Here is an 18,543-nt window from a genome sequence, read left to right as displayed (position 1 = left end):
GCTCCAACGAGGACTAGTGGGGAGTGGCAACTCTCCGATACCTCAGAAAAACATCGTCGTGTTCCTGTCCCTCTCTTTATTTTGAGCATTTACATTCGAGCAATTTATTTCATGTCTTTACATTCCTATAATTGCCATGCTAGAGTAGGATTGGAATCTAGGGTGCAAAACTTTTGTACGGCAGAACAATAGAAACACATTCTAGACACAAGGGGTGAAATGGGCTAAGTGCAGGGCTTAATTATTGCAAAAAAAATAGAATTAGCCCAATTCACCCCTCCTTTTAGGCATCTTGATCCTTTCAATTGGTATCAAAGCCTCGTGGTCCCTAAATTAGACTTAACCGTCTAGAGCAAGATGTCCCACGGGGATAGACCCCCTCCTATCTTTGAGGGAGATGATTTTTCTTATTGGAAAATTCACATGGTGGTATACCTAGAGGCTTTAGATGTTGGAGTTCTTAGAGCCGCCTCACAAGGCTTTCCAAAACCTAAGGATCCCGCCAACCTTCAAGGCGATGAGGTTACCTACAAGAAGTGGAATGCAAAGGCTAGAAACACCCTCTTTAGAGGCCTTTACAAGGATGTCTTTAACCGTGTGCGGAACCACAAAGACGCCCATGCACTATAGTCGGACATTTGTGCGCTCCATGAGAGAACCAAGAGTGAGCGTGAGGAACGCTTTCACCTTGTGATGAAAAAGCTTAATTCATTTGAGATGCTTCCTAGAGAAAGTGCCAATGAGATGTATTCACGCTTGAATGTTCTTGTAGAGGAAGTCAATGGGCTTGGACTCACACAAATGCAACCATCCGATGTTGTGAGAAAGATCTTGAGTGTCCTCCCCATTGACAAGTATGGGCATATTGTGATGGTGCTTCATCAAGGTGATCTTTCCACCGCTACACCAACTCAAATATTGGGAAAGATCAATGCACATGCACATCACTCCACAAGATGGCTCTTCTTCCACCAAGAAGAAAGATTTGGCATTCAAGGCTAGCTAAGAGAAGAGGGGCAAAGCAAGAGTTGATCATGATAGCTCAAGTGATGATGAGATTGATGATGCAAGTCTTGCTCTCATGGTGAGAAGAATCGCCAAGATGCTCAAGAAGCTAAACAAGAATGGTGTCAAGTTTGATGGTGTGGCAAAACCACCTAATCTAATGCATCCCAGGAGTACTTGTCTTCCATTAGACACTAAGTGCTCAAGGGAGGACACTAAATTACGCAGTTCCATTGAGCACACCCCAAGAGAGAACCAAAAAATCCACATTTTTCCATCAGGATCACAAATGAGAGAATAAAGCTTACAACATTTTAGCCATTTCTTACATCACTTTTCATGCAACATCAGAGTATAATATTTATTGTTTATAGTAGCGGAATATGATCATGTTATCAGAGTTATGAACAATTTAATTTAACAGCGAAATATAAACATGTGATCAGAGTTACAGTGGAAATAAATACCTATTCATGACATGATGAAGCGTTGATATATAAACTATGACAATAGATTATAAAACTTCTATTTATAAAAACATTTAGTGAGAGTTATAAATAAAACTATGATCGCAGCGTAAAGGAATTCTCTCTAAGCCCACCAGGAGCTATCCCCACACAAGAGTCAGCTCTAGCATCCACATGTCACCTACAACAGGGGGAAATAAAAACCTGAGTACTCAATTGTACTCAGCAAGACTTACCCGATAGGAGAAAAGAAAAGACTCCAAGGATATGCAAGGCTATCTGGCTTGTGGGTTTATTGCATCTGCAGGAGCATTACTAAACGTGCGTCCTTATATTCAATTTTATTAGCATTCAGCATTAGTTCATTAACTAACCATTCTATGTAAGCACCTGTGCTACTTCCAAGCAGGTGGTAAATAATCAGAACCATTTTACCATCTTTTATATTCCAGTTCTTACTACGGTGCTAGATTATAGACAAGTCATACCGGATCACCCGACGATTCACGAACCAATGTATCCTAGCTAGGTACCCTGAAACACATGCCCCGCTTGTACCCTAGGCACAAGCAAGACCAACCCACTACCCTCCTATCACGGGGTACAGGTTCCCATCCAAACTTGGACTCTAAGCCCCCGCTCCTAAGTCCCGGACTCAGTGCGGTGCTTAGACCTCCACCATCCCGCATCCACTTAGTCGGTCTAGAAAGAGTCGGAACCCATGACAAGAGAGCAATGAGTCTTCCCACGCCCATACCCAAGTATATGTTCAGGATAATAAGTCTATGACCTGCCTAGAACCCAATGCAATGGCTGGTCCTTAACCGACATAGGCGGAACAAATTCAATCCGAGCCTCGCTCGAATGCCAAACCAAGTCTAGATCCAAAGTACCATTCCGCCCGGTCTCCAATTATTATTCATATATATATTCCAGGTGATAATAATATAGTAACAACAATAATATATTTCCTATCTCTCGCGAGTGATAGGCAATCACTCGACTTCTACCGGAGTCCTATGGCATAGCAATCTACACGATCCTGTCATACTAGTAAGACTCATAGGATAAAGATATATATATATATATATATATATATATATATATATATATATATATATATATGCAAGTGGGTTTCATTCAACTCCTTAAAACTTAATGCACAAACATAGTATAAAGTGCAGAAAATTAGGGGTTATGCACCGGGGCTTGCCTGGGTAACATATAACCAAAAGTTAGTATTCCATCTTTGTGTCCTGATCCCTGGCACCATCCTTTCAGCTACTCCGTTTGATACCATCGATCCACCGTCGCTCCTATTATGATATGTATTGATGCAAATGCAGGGATGGCGCAATCAATCAAAAGGCAACAACAATTCTTAAAATACGAGTGCACAAACCAAGCTAACAAGCTAACTCTTATGACTAATATATTAGCTAAGTATTAACTTCACTAAACGAAGCATCATTTTCATCAACAAGTACTAATTCTTACCAAATCAAGTCTTTTTTTTATTTATTAATGATTTAATATACTCAAAACTAGGGCACATTAACTAATCTAGTAAACTAATTATTATTGGGCAACAAAAATTACAGAGAATACCTGATAACACTTCTAACCGATTTATCCTGGAAATTCCTATAAGTTTATGTCTTAACAATATTAAGTATGTTAAAATAATTAGAGCAACCCTAAAAACATATAGAACCTATGCGAACAAAATACACTATTAGATAGATCCTGATTTTAGAAACTTAACAAAATTGGTTTGGCATTTTTGTGTTTTTCTACATTTTATTATCAATTTTACAAGATCACTGCTTTGGAACAAAACACAAAACCAGAAAGGAAAAGCTTCGTGGGCTCGGCCTTGCCTAGCACTGCCCACTCGGCCAGCCACTAGCCTAGCGGCTGGAGGCCCAGGCGGGGGCGGGGCGCGCGCACGGCCACAGGCCGTGGCCCATGGCGCGGTGAGCGCGGCGCGGGCATGAGCGGCCTAGGCGGGGCAGGCAGCGGCCCAGCAGCCGACCCACGCGGCCAAGGCAAGGCGGCGGCAGCACTTTTGCGAAGAGACCCCTAAGCTTTTCTCTATTCAACCCGCAGTACATCACACACTATGCATCACTATTTATATGAGTCATAGTTTTGCATTCGGAACCCTAAAAAGTTTCTATTCTATTTTCTCACCATTCTTCTTCTCTGCTCGTAATAGAGGAACAGAGGAAGGATGGCTCCGGCCGATTCCCACTGGAGGGGTGGCTGCCTGGCAACATAGGAGCAGTAGCAGACTCGGCCATGCTCGTGGGCGCCGGCGGCATGGCCCGGAGCGGTCTGAGGCACCCTGGCCACGCACACATGCGGGTAGCCGCTCGACGACAGTGGTACGGCCACAGCAGGGGCACTACAGGGCGCGACAGCGGAGGTGGAGCAGTGTAGGGCAACGCAGGGGCCACGATCAGGCCCAAACCAGGCCGCGGCGTGGACCGAGGTGGGGCATGACATGGCGGCCATGCACAGCCGCGGTAGGGAGGCGGCATGCCAGAACTTGGTGGGTGAGGATGGCCGGTGGCGGTGGAGAAGGCTGCAGGAGTAGCGAGGTGCTTGGCCCCACCCGAGGGGCTTCTCGGCTTGGCCTGAGGTAGGCCAGGTTGGCTTGCTAGCCACGGAAGCAGACGGCGGTAGTGTTGGCTGCGCCGGCGATGGCGGCTTCTGGCAGCAACACGGTCGGTGGAGGAGGCACTCAGGAGGGGCAGCGCTGTGGGGCTGCAGGACCAGCTGGGGCCGTGGGGGCTTGCGCGCGCTCGCGCGCTCTCGTGAGGGGCCGGGTGACGGGCGGGCATGGGCATGGTGGGTGCTATGGGGCACGGAAGAGAGAGCAGTAGAGGCAAGCTTGGAGGGAGGGAGAGCAAACTGCGGCTCAGCAACCTCTAGAAGGCAGAGGGCAGGGGCAATGTGGCATAGGCAGCAGCTGTGGCACCATCGAGCTCGGTCCTTTCCTCAATAACGCACGAGTCATACTAGGTAAGGTAGGTGAGATGAGTGGTTAAGAGCGAGCACTGCAGTGACCGAACGGCAACGGACAGATAGCATTACGGTCGACAGCAGCTACGCACGAGTTTTAAAGTGAATGAAAAACTGCTAACGATCATGATTGAGATCCAACTAATTCCACGACTCTAAAGTTGATCTTATCAGCTATCTAACGGAGCAATCCGCACAACAAAAGGACCACTCAAGAGGAAGATGCATGTTTGCCATGATGAGTTCGTCTTCGAAGTTTTGGTTCGCGACAGAGCGTTGACTCAGAACTCGCAGCGCGTTCGAATGAACTTAGGCAAAAAATTTCCAAGATCCATGTGACACTCAACATGACTATAACCTACACCATCCTCAAGTGCTCTCCTTGGTGCAAATCACTAAATAAAAACATGGAACTAGTGTTTAACTAAATTTTCTGAAATTAATTGCCAAAATAGCATTGTCTACTATCATTTCATACTTAAAAGAATTCAAGGTTTCAGTTAGAACTAACATTCCTAAGCACTTTGCCGTAATTATTGCAAGGTCTAAACCTCGACGATTTCAACTAACAAACATAGCATGACATAGCCCATACTCCGTACTAACCCACAGGAGCAAAACATTTGAATGCCTCTTAATTATTTTGCTTAATATAAATAGTCAAAAAAGCATCCTAACTATAATTTCAGCTTCCTGCCGATTCACGAAAGGTCTAGTTTAAATGTCGGATTTGATTTCTGAACTATCAGATATACTATTGAACAACTTTTATTCACCAAAACAAGAGTTGCATTTTCATCTATTAAACTTGCGCTCCAAGTTTTATTCAAGTACTAAATACAAGTTATATCTTATTTTGTTTATAAAAATTACTTTCATGCCAATGTTTAAAACTACTTATTCTACTCTTCGCGTTAGGATTTTCCATTAACACATATAGACATTTACGTAACTAACTCGCTATATTTATAGATCTATCTCTCATGCCATAATCTCAGTGCTAAGCGAGCTCGTAACACCAGAGGTGTTACAGATGACAAGAAGAAGAAATTCTTCACTAGTAGTAGAAGGAAGCCCATCTCCGAAATGGATTGCTATAATTATGGAGAACTTGGTCATCTAGCTCATCAATGCCCCAAATCCAAGAAAGACAAGTACAAGAAGAAGTACAAGGGCAAGAAAGATGACACAAGTGATGAAGATGATGATGAGAAGAAGAACAAGCCATACAAGAAGAAGGATGGCAAGAAGAAGAAGAATGGCAAGGCATACAGTGTTGGTGATTGGCTCACGGACATTGAATCATCAAGTGGCTCATCCGATGATGAAAGTGAGAATGAGAAGGAGAAGGTGGCCGCTCTTGTGATTGATTCTTCATTATTTTCACCGACACCACCGCCATCATCCTCTACACACCTATGCCTTATGGCCAAGGGTGAACGAAAGATACAAAATGATGATGATAGTAGTGGTGATGATAATGCTAGCAATGATGAAAGTGGTAGTGATAGTGATGAAGAATTTGAATCACCTTCTTATGATGATCTTGTCAAGTTGTTAAACCAATACACTAAAATCATTAGAAAGACAAGAGCTAAAAATGAAAAGCTAGAACTTGAGAAGGACTCACTCTTAACAAAATATGACATAGCCGAAAAAGCTAGTGTTGAGCTTAGAGAAGAAAATAAAATTGTGTTATCCAAACTCAAGGAGCTCAAAACCTCTAAAAAGGAGCTTAGAGAAAAACATGATAAACTTGAGGGGATACATAATGAGCTAACCACTAGTTACAATTTGCTAAAAGAAGAGTACACCAATCTCAAGATTAATCATGACAATCTTGTTCTTTCTCATGAGTTATTATCCAATGAGCCACATGATGCTACTAACAATGTTGTTAAGATTGATATAGCTACATCATGTGATGACTTGATTGTTGAGAGCATTGAGCAAGGTTCTAGTAGCAAATGCAAGAAAGTGGTTGAGTCCGACAACTATGATGATTATGTTAAGCTCAAGAATGAGAATGAAAAGCTCAAGAAAGATCTTGAAAAGCTATCAACCACCAACACAACTATGATAGAGAATCTTGACAAAGATTATGATATGGCTCTTGGGAATGAGATGCTTAAAGAAGAGAACAAGAGACTCAAGATGGAGAAAAATCATGATGAACTTAGAGAAGAAAACAAGAAGCTCAAGTTAGAGAAAGAGCATCTTAAGACTAGTTTGAGCAAGTTCACAAGAGGCCAATATCTCCAAAGTGAGCTACTCATGAACACCGTGATGAAGATGGATAGAAGCGGTATTGGGTACTTGGCAAATCAAGAGAAGAAAGCTCAAGCTCAACATCAACAACAATATAAGTCAAAGCCTAAGTCAAAGAGATGCTTTGAGTGTGGACAATAAGGTCACTTTGCTCATGGGTGTCAAACTCCACCACCACAACCCTTGCCCAAGCATGCTAGACCCTTTGCCTTCAATATTCACTACATGCTTAGAAAGGATTCTAGTGAAAAGATGAAAGTCATGTTATTAGGTCCACCCAACAAGAATAGGCCTAAGCAAATTTGGGTTGCAAAGTCACTAGTTGAGAAAGTCAAGGGCCCCCATCAAGTTTTGGTCCCTAAACAACAAGCTTGATCTCTTGTGTGTAGGTGAACTATAAGACCGGTGGAAGTCATTGGGTTATTGATAGTGGTTGCACTCAACATATGATCGGTGATCCTCGTATGTTCACCTCACTAGATGAAGAAGTAGATGTCAAGAAAGAATTACATTTGGTGATAATTCAAAGGGCAAAGTTCAAAGATTGGGCAAAGTTGCAATATCAAATGATCATTCAATAACAAATATGCTATATGTTGCTTCATTGAGTTTCAACTTGCTATTCGTTGGTCAATTGTGTGATCTTGGCTTTCAATGTTTGTTTACTGAGAAGGAAGTGGTTGTGTCAAAGAAAGATGATGATCAAGTTATATTCAAGGGTTTTAGATACAACAACCTACATCTAGTGGATTTCACACAAACTTGAAGACATGCTTATTCACCAAAACATCACTTGGGTGGCTATGGTATAGAAGACTTGCACATGTTGGGATGAGCTCACTCAAGAAAATGAAGAATAAATTGGTGAGAGGTTTGAAGGATGTGAAATTTGAGAAGGACAAGCTTTGTAGTGCATGTCAAGCCGGCAAGCAAGTTGCAAACACTCATCTAACAAAAGCTTACATGTCAACAACAAGAATGCTAGAGCTTCTTCATATGAATCTATTTGGACCAATAACTTACAAGAGTTTGGGAGGCAATCTCTATTGTCTTGTGATAGTTGATGACTACTCTAGATATACTTGGGTGTTCTTCCTTCATGACAAGACCGAAGTGGCCGTATGTTCCAAGAAGTTTGCCAAGAGAGCACAAAATGAATTTGAAGTGAAGCTCAAAAAGATAAGAAGTGACAATGGAAAAGAATTTGACAACACAAACATTGAAGCATATTGTGATGAAGTAGGGATCAAGCATGATGTCTCCGCAACATACACTACTCAACAAAATGGTGTAGTAGAGAGAAAGAACTGAACACTTATCACCCTTGCAAGAACAATGCTTGATGAGTACAATACACCTGAAGCTATCAACACCGCATGTTATGCATCCAATCACCTATTTCTTCAAAAGTTTCTTAGCAAAATCCCTTATGAGTTGCTCAATGGGAAGAAGCTGGACGTATCATTCTTTCGGGTGTTTGGTTGCAAATGCTACATCTACAAAAAGCGGCAACACCTAGGGAAGTTCCAAAGACGTTGTGATATTGGTTTTCTTATTGGTTACTCGTCAAAGTCTAAAGCATATCGAGTAGTTAATCATGCCACCGGCTTTGTTGAAGAAACATATGATGTGGAATTTGATGAATCTAATGGCTCCTAATGAGCACATGAGAATCTTGAGGATGTAGGTGATGAACCATTGAGGGAGGCCATGAAGAACATTCCAGTTGGAGTCATCAAGCCCAAAGATGATGAAGATGATGTACAAGTGATTGATCCACCCTCTTCATCAAATGTGCCACAAGATGATAACAAAGATAGGAGAGTAGAAAATGAAGATACTCATATCTTCCATGATCAAATGGTGGCACAAGCTCAAGATGTTGATGCTCCACAACCTCCCCCTCAAGTGGTTGATAGAAGAAATTCACCCCTACTACAAGCACATCCACAAGATCTCATCATAGGGAGTCCTTCAAAGGGTGTAATGACTTGCTCTCAAAAACTTGCTTCATTTATTAAACATCACTCATTTGTTTCTTGCATTTAGCCTAAAAATGTAGAAGAAGCTCTTCAAGATCTAGATTGGATAAATGCCATGCATGAAGAGTTGAACAACTTCACCTGAAATGAAGTTTGGACACTTGAAGAGCGACCACAAGATGCAAGAGTCATTGAAACAAAGTGGGTGTCCCGCAACAAACAAGATGATAAAGGCATCATTGTGAGGAACAAGGCAAGGCTAGTTGCAAAGAGGTTCTCCCAAGTTGAAGGGTTGGATTTTGGAGAGACCTTTGCACCGGTTGCAAGACTTGAAGCCATTCGTATCCCTCTTGCATATGCATCCCATCATGAAATGAAATTATATCAAATGGATGTTAAAAGTGCATTTTTAAATGGTTTCATAAATGAACTAGTCTATGTTGATCAACCTCCCAGGTTTGAAGACCCTAGATATCCTAATCATGTCTATAGGTTGTCCAAGGCGCTATATGGGCTTAAGCAAGCCCCAAGAGCTTGGTATGAGTGCCTTCGGGATTTCCTCATTAAGAAGGGCTTCACCATTGGGAAGGTCGATACCACACTATTCACCAAGAAGCTTAATGGAGAGATCTTTATTTGTCAAGTATATATTGATGATATCATATTTGGCTCATCAAATGAACACTATTGCAAAGAGTTTAGTGAATTGATGTCAAAGGAGTTTGAGATGTCTATGATTGGAGAGCTTACATTCTTTCTTGGTTTTCAAGTCAAGCAAATGAGAGGGGATTTTCATCTCTCAAGAAAAATATACCAAGGACCTTCTCAAGAGGTTCTAAATGGATGAATGTAAGCCAATCAAGACACCAATGCCATCTAATGGACATTTCGACCTAGATGAGGGAGGTAAATCGGTTGATCAAACTCTCTACCATTCTATGATTGGTAGTTTATTATATTTGACCGCATCTAGGTCCGACATCATGTTTAGTGTGTGTATGTGTGCTAGATTTCAAGCTAATCCTAAGAAGGCTCACATGGTTACTGTTAAAAGAATCCTTAGGTACCTTAAGCACACACCAAGCATTGGTCTTTGATATCCCAAAGGAGCTAGATTCCAACTAGTTGGCTATTCTGATTCAGATTATGCCGGTTGCAAAATTGATAGAAAAAGCACATCCGGAGGGTGCCATTTGCTTGATAGATCACTAGTGTCTTGGACCTCCAAGAACCAAAATAGTGTGGCATTGTCCACCGCCGAGGCGGAGTACATTGCCACGGGTGCTTGTTGTCACAAATTCTTTACATGAAGCAAACTCTTCTAGACTATGGTGTAGTTCTAGAAAACGTACCTCTCTTGTGTGACAATAGGAGTGTGGTAAAGCTTGCTAATAATCCGGTTCAACACTCTCGCACCAAGCACATAGATATCTGCCATCATTTTCCTAGAGATCATGTTGCTAAAAATGATATATCACTAGAAGGTGTAAGGACCGAGGAGTGAGCTCAATGTGCTTGACCTTAGTAACTTCAATAAAAAATGAGCTTGTGTTGTCCCTTGCATTGCATTGTAATATAAAACATATTTAATTTTTAGTAATGCACTTATCTCTTATCTAACATGGTTAAGATAACCACCAAAAATCATGTGTGGCCACATGTTGCTCCTCGCCCTTTTGTTGCCTATTTTCCTAAAAAGAATTATAGCCGAAGGTAAATTATTTTAAAATTTTTTGAGGGTTTGAAGAAAGTCTCTCATATCAGTCCCAATTTGTGTTTCTTTTTTGTCTTATTGAAGTTGGGACTCGATTGGGAAAAAGCAGCGCGCAGGATCGCAGCAGAACAGAAGCTGAAGAGTAACCGGACGTGGCACCGGACTCTACTACCGAGCGTCCGGTCAGTACTTCTAAGGAACTGCTGCTAAAGGAGGACCAGACGCTGAACAATATTTGCCCAGCGTCTGGTGTGATGTGCCTCCATGTCCGATCATGTGCGTGTTGATTCTCGAGAACGATCAAACTCTGTGGCATGTCTGGAAACGTGTCATCGGACGCGTCCGATCGCCATTTGGGTGTTTCTAGACCTCTCTGTACTCGATCGGACTCTGGTTTGCTGCATCCGGTCATTTTCATCGGTGTGTCTGGTCGCTTCAACTTGTGTGGATTAGATCCATTTCTTCTATAACTGTCACGAGGGGGCCCTCATTTATATCACTGTGTCTGTGCCACCTTGCCCTCACCGTGCCAGCATCTCCGCCGCCGCACCCACGCTAGCGACTCCACCACTGAGCCTTCTCGCGCTCTCTGCACTGGCACCCTTCTTGCGCTCCTAGTCCTGCTCTCGCTGCGCCTCATCATGCCTGCCTGGTGCTCGCCACCACCACCAGTGTTTCCTTCTCGCCTTGACTCGTCGGCATCTTAGCTCCCTCTGGCGACCTCACACATCTTTCTCTTGGCGTCCTGTGCTTTGGTGATTCTCTTGGTCGGCTACCATTCCTCTTGACATCCAGCGCCATGCACTGGCATTTCCGTGACCTACAACACCCCTATCTTGTTCTGGTTGCCTTGATTCATGGTGCCCCTGCGTTTGTTAGTGACTTACCTTTTCATAGGGATTCCTCTTGTTCTAAGGTAGTAAGCCAAATTCATTCTATTCGTACCTCACTGCTTGCTTCTAATTAGGATCTTGCTCATCTCTAGAATATAATGTGATCCTTATATGTATTCCATCTATTTCTATCCATGCAGTGCGATGGTTCATTTAAGGTTACTTAGCAGCTGCAAGTGGTGGTTGAACTCGGGGCCAAGCCTATGAGTACGAAACAGAGGCCAAGCCTCTTGAGTGTTAGTGGTTCTTGTTAGCTTTAGAGATGGCACATTGCAAAAATGCCTCTGCCTCGCCTAACTGCTCAGCAAAAAGGAAACTCAAAAAAGACTACAAAGAAGAAGCGCAAGTTCGATGATGTTGAGGCAGAGAGGGTAGCAACAGTGGTAGCCGCCATAGAGTGAGCCGAGAGAGGTGGATCTGGTAGTGGCATTCGCATAGGCGATCAGTTGCCACCAGCTCAGAGGCCCGCCTCGAGAGGATTAAGGCTAGTCTTGGTAGTCCACCCGGGACTATCATGCTTGGAGGATGGCGTGTATCTTTAGAGGACTCTCTAGAGGTCTCTCGTGTAGAGGAGAGTCAAACTCAGGGGGTGACTGAGCCATAGACGTAGTCGGTAGAGCAGACAGAGGACACTCAATAGGGAGAGTAGGTTGAGGAGGTAGAGCAGGCAGCATAGCTACAGCTTCGATGCTCCAATCGCACACGCACTTAGTTGTTACCGAGGTCTCAGACATAGAAGTAGGGCTCTCGTCCACCTCCTAGACCACATGGTCTACCTTTCATGGTACACCTTGACCTGAGGGCAGCCACAGCTAGACAGGTGCAACAGCTATGGTTCATACAGTTTGAGGATTAGTTTCTGTCAAGGCGGGATGAGCGTGCCTCAGAGCACTTCTACACTGTGTTGCAGGAGGACTTCTATAGTGCATATCTCAACGGTAGTGTTGCCTTTAGATCTCAGCAGGTCTACTCCATAGAGTCTCTAGTTACAGCTACAGGTGAGCAGATCCATCCTCACCTTTCTTATCTGCTAGGCTTGTTAGATCTCTTTAGACGGACTAGTCAGTATGTTCTTTCTTGAGTCCATGAGTTCTACTCCTTGTAGATTGACCTGAGTCATAGGTTTATTCACTTTGCTTTCTGAGGGCATGACTACAGGCTCTAGAGTTCGAGGGTCAAAGAGATACTGAGGATTTTAGAGTCACATATTCGTCTTCATGAGGTATGCTATGGACAGATAGAGCCTCCGAGACGCCCTCACGGCGAATTTGTGCCATCTACAGATCTTGTCAGACCATGCTTCATAGAGCCGTTTGGCGAGGGGTCGAGCAGGACACCACGTGACCTTACACCTACATCTCGGCTCCTTGATGCTATTATGAGGAGGACTCTGCTCCCAAGGATGGGCTACCATGAGGGCCTGACTCGAATTTAGCTGTGGCTAGTGCATTACCTAGTGACTTAGACTGTCTTTGATATTTGGGATGTGATGCTTTTAGAGATGGAGGACACACTAGCAGAGGGCTTCAGAGGTCATCGTCAGCTGCCTTATGCTCATTAGATCACTTTCCTACTCCGAAAGATAGTTCCACACAAGTCCCCAAAGACAATGGCAGAGTGGATAGGTACTACCACTGAGTTTCCATAGTATGACATGAGCCAGATGCTATGTCATAGTCATGCGAGGACACCTTGCTAGCCGAGCCATCGCCTAGAGGTACCAGAGATAGTAGCTCAGCAGGATGAGATCATCAGGGGCATTGTAGAGACAAAGGAGGAGGAGCTAGATGCCTAGCAAGAAGATGTGGTCGAGAACGACCCTACTGATAGCTCAGATGATGACTGTCAGCTGATTCCACAGATGGCTCCTCGACCACACAACAGAGAGGCAAGTGGCTCCAGCTCAGTTCCACCACAGCCGCCGTAGACTGACCTAACACTTCTAGCTGTACTTGAGCGGATGAGACAGGACCAGGCACACTAGGCATAGGAGACCGCAGCTGCACTTGCTCAGGTTCAGGCATGATAGGATGAGTTTCAGCGGCAGCAGCAGGCCATGTAGCAGTAGCAGCTTATGATTCAGCAGCAGTTACTCAGCTTCATGCAGCATGTATTCACTGCTATTGGGGATGCTCCTCAGTAGTCTACACTTCAGATAGGCTAGCCTGCCACCACCACTCTAGTGACTCTAGCTGTACAACCTAGTGGGCTTTCGAGTAAGAGACAGCCAGCTCCTCAGTTTGTCTCACCTACAGAGCAGGTGTCTCAGTGGTTAGCTTCACCAGGGTCTGCACTTTACTCCTATTATTACGGGCTTCACTCTGACTCAAACTTCTTCGGCGTTAGTGACAAACACCCTAGTCTCTAGGAGTCTCGGCGCTACCTTCAGTGAGCTTATAGGGCAGCCTACAACTCCTGTGTTCTGAGTCCCTGTCCCTACCATAGCTACTCTAGTTATCGAGACTACTGAGACGATTCCGTCATCTGTTGCATCATCCGAGCCACCTCAGACAGTCACTCCTCCACTTGAGGCTTTAGCGATAGTGACAGCAGCAGATGTGGCTCCACTTCCTACAGTGACACCTCTAGAGTCACAGGCTGTGCTAGAGTAGACCCAGACTGCTTCACCTTCACTTCTAGCGACAGAGGGTCAGATCGCTTAGAGCTCAGGGTCAGAGTGTGATGCAGCTCAGTTCTAGATCTCTCATCGCACCTCAGCGCCTGACTCGACTGCTCCTGTCCCACCGTCCGCCCCTTAGGTTTTGGTGCTTGTCGCCAAAGGGGGAGAGGGAGTGAGTATGTTAGATCTAGGGGGAGCGTGTGAGATGGTCTCGATTCATTTCTTTTGGTCTTTTGTGTGTGATACTTCGTGCATTCACGTTTACTTTCATGTGTGCTCTCTACATTGATATATATATATATATATATGTCATGTCACTTGGTTATGCTCATTTGCTATGCTTCCGTGTTTTACTCCGTTTCAAATGAGCTTTACTTCATGTACTCATGCTTAATTCATATCTTTTGAGTACACCATGTTGGCTTGGGTCATACAAGCATGCCTAACTCCATTGTTCTTATTGTCAAATGCTTATATGAACCAAGCATGTTGAAAACCTCACTCATCCCTATTATATACTCGAGGTTGTGTTGTCATCAATCACCAAAAAGGGGGAGATTGAAAGCATCTAGGCCCCTAGTTGGGTTTCGGTGATTAATGATGACACGAGATTACTATGACTAACGTGTGTTTTGCAGAGGCAATTGGAGTTTGGTCATGGTAATGGAAATTGATTGGGCAATCATGGTTGTCATGCCCCTATCGATGTAAATCATTTTGGTTTTCAAAGGATGGATGACAAGGTTAAGGATGGACTAGTTCTAAGTGTCGTTTGGTGTTAGAGAGACCCTTAGAGTAGTTTAGGACTTTGTTTTTCCTTTGGCCATACTATTAAGAGGGGTATGGACTAGTAGCTTGACCTAGGTGAGTCTAATGGATTAGGTGTGGTGCACATGTGTCAAACTTAGCACTAGGTAGCTCAGGAATAGCCCTAAGATCGATAGAAGTCAACTTCATTCTCTAAGGATTTCGAATTGGAAGTGAATAGAGGGTCAAATGACTAACTGAACATTGGTTTGCCTGTGACCGAACGTAGCTTGAAGAGTCCGGTCAGTTCATTTGATCAACAGCTACAGTCATGTACTGACCGGATGCTAAACAGTACATGATCGGACGCTAGGGTACCTATGTCCGATCAACATCAGAGAGCATCCATATGGGCATTTTGGTGACCAGACGCGTCCGGTGGGTGATGACTGGATGCATGTCAGAGTCCGATCAGAGCTAATGGCTCTCTCTGACATAGTGACGTGTACTACTGACCAGAGCGTCCGGTCACCCTGACCGGCATGTCTGGTCACCCCAAAACTTGCTGAATTGGCCTCCAACCGTTATGTTGTGAATGAGGGGGTATAAATACTTATCCCACTCGTTCATGGGAGGTCTCTTGCCCAATTCACCCTCCTCTTGGGCATCCTTATCTTTTCACTAGGGTTTAGGGAAGAGCCCCACCGCAGCACGTATGGGGGAATAGGGCACCATTGCTCAGACCAGTCGACGGCGGCGCACTCAGCCTAGGGAGAGCGCGTGCGCCGTTGACGCGACCGGTGGTGGCGCCACTCTTGTGCTCTCGCTTTTCTGCTACGGCGTGGAGAGGAGAGAAAGGGAAGAACAAAATGAGTTTAGAGTTCGAGGAAGGAGGCAGGCATCGGTGGAGGCGGGGTTTTGTTTCCCCGATCTACGCGCGTAGCCGCCGGATGAGATCCGACGGTCACCGCTCCGTGGACCGAAAATGGCCTAGGCGGGTAGCAACTTTGCCGGCCCAGGCCTAGGTTGCGGCCTGGGCACGGCGCGCGAGGCCGATCACAGGCCGAATTTGCCACTAGGCCACCGCGGGAACAAGCGCAAGAATGGGCCACGTCATGCGAGCTAGGCCTTCGGGCTAGAATAACAGTAATAGCTTTTTGAATTTAGTTTTATTATTTTTAGAAGCAATTTTAGATTACTTTTAGTCAATTTTGAAAGTTTAAATCTCTGTCAAAATTTGAATCAATGGGATATTTTTTTCAGAGAGTAGATGAGTACAGTAAAATACTTCTGAAAAGTAGATAAATTATTTTTTCTTATTTCCGCTACAAAGTTTAATGTTGATTATCTTCCAATTAAATTCGAACCAATGGGAGAATTTAATTTGAAGAGCAGTTGTATTTAGTAAATTCTGATTATGTTTATCCTCTAATTAAATTGGAACTAATGGGAAAAATTAAATTAGAGGAGTAGTCCGATTTGTTTATGTTAAATTATGGTATTGTTATTTTCTGACCAACATTAATGATAACAATATTATAATAAGTTTAAGTTTGAAGTTTAAATCTCAGATAAATTTTACACCAACGTGGTCAATTTTCAGAAAGTAGATAAGAACCAAAGAAATGCTCCTAAACTAATAGAATATATCTCATGTTTCCGCTACAATGATGTTGATTATCTTCTAATTAAATTCGAACCAACGAGAGAATTTAATTTTGAAGAGTAGTTATATGTCTTTAAGTTAATTTATGAGTTTTATGCATTAATTCTATTTTCTGCCCAACGGTGATGTAGAATTGATGTAGAAGCACCTTGTATGTTTCTATTTTAACCGACGAGATCACTTAGCTGCAAGCCAACGGGCTGCAATGCTGGGCTATGTGAATGAAAAGGCTTGAGTCAAGCCAGTTCAGGACTGTTTTTTGGTTATTAGTTTACTAATTTTCTGATTAAATTAGAACCAACAGGAAGATTTAATTGGAAAATGAAGAAATAAGTGAATGTTTTAGTCATCATGATTAAGTTTTCGTTACAGTAAATTGTGTATAGATTTATCCCGCATGGGGAGAAGTTTTGGTATAGTACTCATGCTAGTCAATCCTGCATGGCGGGAGAAGTTTTGTGATGATTCACATATTTTTGTATCCCGCGTAGCGAGAGAAGTTTGGGTAGTTCTTATGCTATCCTAATATTGACCATGGCGCAAATAGAAATGCACCGTCATGGTCAATACTAATCAAAGGACAAGGAAAAGATGCAAGCGTGACTTGCAAAAGTACAGTTAATAAAAGACCTCGTTGAGTTCTTGAAGTGGAATGAGGACAGTGTACTCCTATATGGATCAAGAAAAAACTTTATTTGCATGGCATACTCATGTGAATAAAGTAAGTCATAAGTGTCTCCTCGTTCACAGTTTTCTGAATAGTTCTTCAAATTATGGTAGTATAGTTCATGCCATATTTCGAGGGGGAGAATTGTGAGATGAATTAAGAGTAAGAATTAAGATCAATTAAGAAACTACTCTTCATTAAGAGTGAGATAAAGATGTTGATGAATGTGTACTCTACATTAAGAGTGAGATACAGATTTTGTAAGAAACTGAGTTTGATACAAATTTTGATGAATGTGACCGTCGGTCATAACAATGATACCCCTAAGCAGAGAAACAACTAAATTCCTGGATTTTTTAAAGTTCCGAGAGGAAGATAGCGTAGTCACCATCAAAGATATTAAAGCGGTGCTTAAAGCGCCATATAAGGTTTTAACAGATTGAACCCAAATAAAAAATTGAAAGATACACTATCTTTATAAAAGATGGGACGATCTTGGGGAGCACGGTATGTAGACACCTATGACTTGAAGAGAAACAGGACTGCATGCCCACTTCAGTGATTCAAAACAACGAATTTCTCGATACCTTGTGATGTTGTATGACTTTATACAACACATGTTGTTGTCTCTTCGAAGAAGATGAATAATGTAAACAAAGATCTTGTGATACAGGAGCCTGTAGAATCAATTGTCTCTTGGTAATGAAGAGCAACAATAGCCCCATATGAAAGTGTCAGTAGCTGAGGCCCCAGAAAGTCTCAAAGAATTAGCAAACCAGTTTTTCTGATGACTATGAAGTCTATGTTAGTAAAGAAATTTAAATGGAGGGTGATCCCACCTCATTTGAAGAAGCCATGAGAAGCGTTTACTCGTTTAAATGGCAAGAAGCTATGGAAGTTGAAATGAATTCGATGAATACCAACGATGTTTGGGACTTAGAAGAAATTCCTAATGGAGCCAAAACAGTAGGCTGTAAATGGGTCTACAAGACAAAATTTGACTCCAAAGGGAATGTAAAAAGATATAAAGCATGACTTTTAGCAAAATGTTTTATGCAAAGAGAATGAATAGATTACGATGAGTGTTTTCTCTCCACTCCCAAGCAAGGATTCTTTTAGAATCATAATGCCGTTATTGACACATTACGATTTAGAGTTACATCAGATGGATGTAAAGACGACATTCCTTAACGGGGATTTGTATGAAAACGTTTACATGGCACAATCCAAAAGTTTTGTCGTGGAAGAAAAAGAATGTATGGGATGCCGCCTGTAGAAATCCATTTATGGGTCAAAACAAGTCTCTAGACAGTAGTATTTGAAGTTGATGAAACGATAAAAAAGTTTGGGTTTTAAAGAAAATGAGAAGGACAATAGCGTTTATGCGAAGTTCAAGAATGGAAAGTTCATTTTCCACATCCTGTGAATAGATGACATTCTACTCACTAGTAGTGATGTTACTCTGTCATTGGAGAAGAAGTTTTGTC

This window comes from Miscanthus floridulus, chromosome 14, assembly GCF_019320115.1.
Source record: "Miscanthus floridulus cultivar M001 chromosome 14, ASM1932011v1, whole genome shotgun sequence".
Lineage (NCBI taxonomy): Eukaryota > Viridiplantae > Streptophyta > Magnoliopsida > Poales > Poaceae > Miscanthus > Miscanthus floridulus.
The sequence above is the reverse complement of the archived record's forward strand: the minus strand, read 5'-3'. Positions refer to the sequence as shown.